The sequence below is a fragment of the Aplysia californica genome, unplaced genomic scaffold (assembly GCF_000002075.1).
Source record: "Aplysia californica isolate F4 #8 unplaced genomic scaffold, AplCal3.0 scaffold00999, whole genome shotgun sequence".
In the NCBI taxonomy this organism is placed as follows: domain Eukaryota; kingdom Metazoa; phylum Mollusca; class Gastropoda; order Aplysiida; family Aplysiidae; genus Aplysia; species Aplysia californica.
In genome coordinates, this window is record NW_004798269.1 from 200,921 (window position 1) to 206,009 (window position 5,089).

Consider the following 5,089-nt stretch of genomic DNA (forward strand, 5'->3'; position numbering starts at 1 on the left):
AAAAATATGTTGGGAGGGGGGTGGGATAGCTATAAAGAGAGACAGGGCTCTAGCTACCCGCCTAAATATGACGACACGGCAGTCAGTGCCTATCATGTCGTAATTCTTAATGATCTATGAAGCTAATGGAGACAAAGTGGAAAGGGTTGTGGGTCGACGTAGAGACTAGACAAATCGGAGGGAGGATGCGAACCTCAGCAATTTCCCAACAGCAGTTCCACAAGAAGAGCACGGTTTGGTAGCATGACACAAAATGCTAATAGATTTAAAAAAAACGTTCATGAGCAGTCTTGTTTATGGGAGGCACGTTCACGTTGGATACAGCAAAATGTCATGAGAAGTATCACAAACCGTGAGTCTGATTTCGTAATTTTAGATAAATTGGGATGATGTCGGTAATGAAATGTTTCCGGTTATCCTCCATACGAAGAACTTCGCAACGTCCTCCTTTTTTTTTGGGGGGGGGGGGGTATGTGGAAGCCTACTCACGTACACACGCTGGGATAAGTTAAGGGGAAATGCAACGCCATTATGCCATTCTGTGTCGAAGTTTATGAAACAAATTTTGATGTGAGAGAACATCACGATTCTCGAGTTCTACTAAACAAAATTGCATAGAATGCGTGCCTTCTGAGAGAAATCCTACATGCATGTAAGCAGTGGAAGTTCGAGGAATGTAAAAAATGTTATCATTGGCTTTTAACTCTTTCTTTCTGTCTTTTTCCTCTTCTCTGTCTGTCTGTCTGTCTGTCTGTCTGTCTGTCTGTCTGTCTGTCTGTCTGTCTGTCTGTCTTTCCATGACTCTTCTCCTGTCACCCACCCAACCCCCTTTTTTCCTGGGGTAGATAGACAGATAATTTCTGCACCACTTGTTATATATGAGACTAGAATACCATACGAGGTATGTCATGTCTGGGACTAAAAGTTGAATACTTGGGTTATGTTTCATATCTGGGACCAAAATACTTGTGTCAGATGCCACATATAAGATGCAAATGCTTGTGTCATATGTCATATCAGGATCTAAAATACTTTGTGTCTTAGATCTATGTCATATCTGTGAGTAAAATACTACCTTAAAATCTCTGTGGATTCAATAAACAGGCCAAGTGTAGGAGGAGGTTGAAGAGTTATTACTTCTGTCAAGGAACAATAATGTTTATACAGGGTAATTACCGCTTTGGACAAGGGTAATGGTTCCTTCGGGGTTCTCAAGTCATTTTGTGTGGGAGACAATGAAACAAAGCATAAATCCTAGCAAATCTTCATCGAAAATAGCGCCGCTCCGGGAACCATCTCGGGCCTAGAGCTTCATGTGACGGCCTCACGCAAGGCCCCAGGACGAAGAGGTTTGGACCAAAGGTCAAGACATGCATATTTATGGAGTTCCCGGGGAGGGTAGCTGGCTGGAAGGGTGTTATGGGAATCTTATCCTCTACAGAAACCGTCACATTTCACCGCGCCACCCGCGATCGTGGGAGATTAACTTGACAGAACTGACCAACGCGCATCGTTCACGGACCGGAAGCTGCTGCCGATGGGAATGGGGAGCCCGGGGAATTATCTCACCCAAGGATCATTGACAAATCTGGGATATGTGATCGTTGACCGGGAGTGCAGAGAAAATCTGGGGTGCGGAAGCACCATGATAATGAAGTAGCCGCGTAGCATATAAAACACCAAGAAAGAGAAATGCGTATTTCAGAAATAAAAGGAGGTACGGCATCTTTAATTCAGTACATTGGCCTGACAAAAGCAAAAAGACCCCCCCCCCCTTAAAAGAAAAACCCAAAGAAAAAAGAATAAAGAAAAAACCCCAAAAGAATGGTTACACATAATTTGTAAGTGACTTTGAGCTCAGCCCCGGACATTGAATGGCTTGACTGTTAGCTCAAGAAATAAAAAAAAGGAACCAATCCACCCTCCAAAGACATAGTAGACAATATCTGCATCAGGGAGAATAATAAGATAAGTGTCCAGTCGGAGACAGGCTTAAGCTATTAGATTACTACTTTGACGCCTGAGGGTCCCCGTGATTTATGGACTCCCGGTTTTTGGGTTCGAAAATAAGTGAATGTAGAATTGAGGCCTCCGTTCGCAAACTGAATCTTGAATTTGGACAGATGAAGTTTTGGTTGATCTGGACTCTTGATCAATCAGTAGACGCTAATCTTTAGGCTTTAGACTTACAAAGAATCCACCACTATCACTGTAGTCTCCGCTATTTGCGGCGAGAATGACATTCATACAATTTTTTTTACAGTCGAACCTACTTTTAAAGGCCACCTTTCCAAGACAACCAGTTGTACAAACCCCCCCCCCCCCTTTTGCATTTTTCTACATATTATTATAACACTGTCCAAGACGTCCACTTGACTAAGATAACCAATGATGATGATGATGATGATGATAATAATGAATAATAATAATAACAACAATAAAAGAGATAGCATTTAATTTGTATAACGCCTATCCCCGCTCGACCGAAAGCTCTATGCGTTTTACGCTATGATTATTATTACCACAGTAGAAGCAATAACACTCAAAAGTATTCTCAGTTTCCTGGGGAACATCATACAGTGCAAGCAGTTGATTAAGTGCTCAAACACTAGCGATCTGACAAGATCTGTCGCTGTCTATAGCCGGGTACCCATTCCCACTTGGGTGAAGTGACAGAATCAGAAGTGTAGCTTGTTCAATTTTGTCTTTCAGGGTTTGAACAGTATTCTAGCTCACGTATAAGTGCGCACCTTATGCAAGTTGTGCAAGTTAAAGATCCCCTGATGGTCTAAAATCGATGAGTAGGCTTCGGCCGCCACCAGGGCAAAATTCCAAATTTCCTACCAACTAAAAATATTAGGTGTTTACCGCGCGCTCATATGACCTTATGCAGTTGCGAGCGCCGTAAAACCATCTACTATAACAAAAATAAATAGTATAAGTGCGCATGGAACTTTGCATAGCACTTTTGTAGGCCAGCGACCAAAGAAAACCCTTTAAACGAAAATATTGGTCTAGTAATTAAAACGTTTCTTTATTTGGGCCCTGTGGGAACACACGCAGGGTGACTACAAATGATGTACAGTAACTCGCCTGAAAGATATAAAAACAAACAAAAGAAGACAAAACTATACGCACGAACAAGTTTAGAAAATAAAAGAAACCCATCTCAATACATATTTCCCCAACAAACAAACCCAAAGAAATCTTCTAACTTCCCGGTAACCACATTGGTGTGACAGGCCCACCCACCCAATCCTCTTCCTCGCCCATCATCACCCCAACCACCCTCTACTTTAGTTGAGTTTAAGTAATAGTTTTACAGCACTTGCAACACAAATGGGGCTTATTAGAAGAGTGGAGGTGTAAGCAAAGAGTAACAAAAATGAAAATAAGGAAGAGAAGTAAGAACGACAGATGTTTGATTAGGGAAAAAAAGAGAAAACACATCAGAGCACCAGCAGCGGCTTCTGAGGTTTAGCTGTTACTCAAGTTTGATTTCCGAGTGGGGAGAATTTCTATCCAATATCTCGATCTTACTGCTGGTATGTTGTATCCTATCTCAGTCCGGGTTTGCCTAAACAGGCATGGCCAGAAGCCCGTCTCTGATATCATTTAAATTATGTCGATAGGGCGGGAGGGGTAAATACATTTACAGGTACAGGTGCATACCTGTAGGGATAGAGTGAGAGAGAGAGAGAGAGAGAGAGAGAGAGAGAGAGAGAGAGAGAGAGAGAGAGAGAGAGAGAGAGAGAGAGAGCGACGGGGTGATTAGACACTTGACAGGCTTAAGCCGCCGCTCTGCATTTTGTCAAAGATGTCATCGGAACTGACATATATCACATATCACAGCCGCCTTCCCCCGTCCTGTCCCCCACCCCCACCCCATCACAGTCAGCCTCCTACTCTCTCCTTAGACCCCTCCCACTTTCTTCTTAATCTGATCATCACCTCGTTGATTAGCTTTATCAGACCAGGCACGTGCGGGAAAAGACGCCAGGAGAGAGTAAGAGAGAGTGAGAGAGACAGAGAGAGAGAAAGAGAGAGCGAAAGAGAAAGAGCGAGAGAGAGCGCGAGTGAGAGGAGGGGGGGGGGCATGTGTCTTTTTATGTGGATTGGGGCGATTATAATATTACTGACAGAAGAATCAAAAAGGAAGGGTGACGTGTGAAAGGGGGTTGGGTCTCTTGTACAAGGTTGTGGAAAGGGGGGGGGGTTCCAATGCTAAGGGTAGGGGAGAGGGTCCTGTTCAGAGACGGATGAAGGGGGTAGAGGGTTGAGACCCGAGTTCTGTAAAAGAAAGGGGCTGAGAGAGAGAGAGAGAGAGAGAGAGAGAGAGAGGAGTGAAAGGGGGTGGGGTTAAGTGTGTTACGGCGTTCGTAACTGCATAAGGTCATATGAGCGCGCCGGGCACACCAAACATCTTCAATTGGTAGGAAATTTTAAAGTTTGCCCGAGTGGCGGCCGGAGCCTTCTCTTATCGATTTTAGACCACCAAGGGATCTTTAACGTGCATAACTTGCCCTCAGGACCTCCGAGATTTTTCGCCATTGTCCGAGAAGGCACGTGTAGATCTTTCCTACCAGAATATCAGGGGTGCGGCTGAAAGACAGCAGTTAGAAGGAGCCAAGGAGTAGCAGTAGAAAGGCTGCAGAAAGAGTCAGGAACCCAATGGAGGGGGCAAAGGAGGTGATGGGGAGTTGGAAGAAAGTGGAGACGAAAACAACCAACAGAATACTGTGAGAAATTTTTGTTTTAGCCCAGGTCTTACGGCGCTCGCAACTATAAGGTCATATGAGCGCCAGAAGATTAGAGGTGTTACAAGAGAGTAACAAACATAAAAAAGAAGAAGGGGAGATATGGACCATAGATGTTTGATAGGAAAGAAGAGGCAAACTCACCAGAGCGCCAGCCAACCACCCACACTGTAAGAGAGAAGGAAAGAAGGTGAAAGCAGACACTTTTAGAGAAGAAAAATTTTCGGTCGCAACCCGGATTCGAACCCGGGACCTTTGAATGAGAGACGAACACCTTAACTCCTCGGCCACGAGAGCGCCCAGAGAGAGAGGGGGGGAGAGAGAGAGAGAGA

At 44.4% G+C, this 5,089-nt stretch overlaps 1 protein-coding gene across 1 annotated transcript in view; it reads right to left on the reverse strand.

Moving 5' to 3' along the window:
- LOC101849091 overlaps positions 1–5,089 on the reverse strand; it is a gene marked incomplete in the record, with an annotated part of 31,688 nt that overhangs the window by 7,527 nt on the left and 19,072 nt on the right.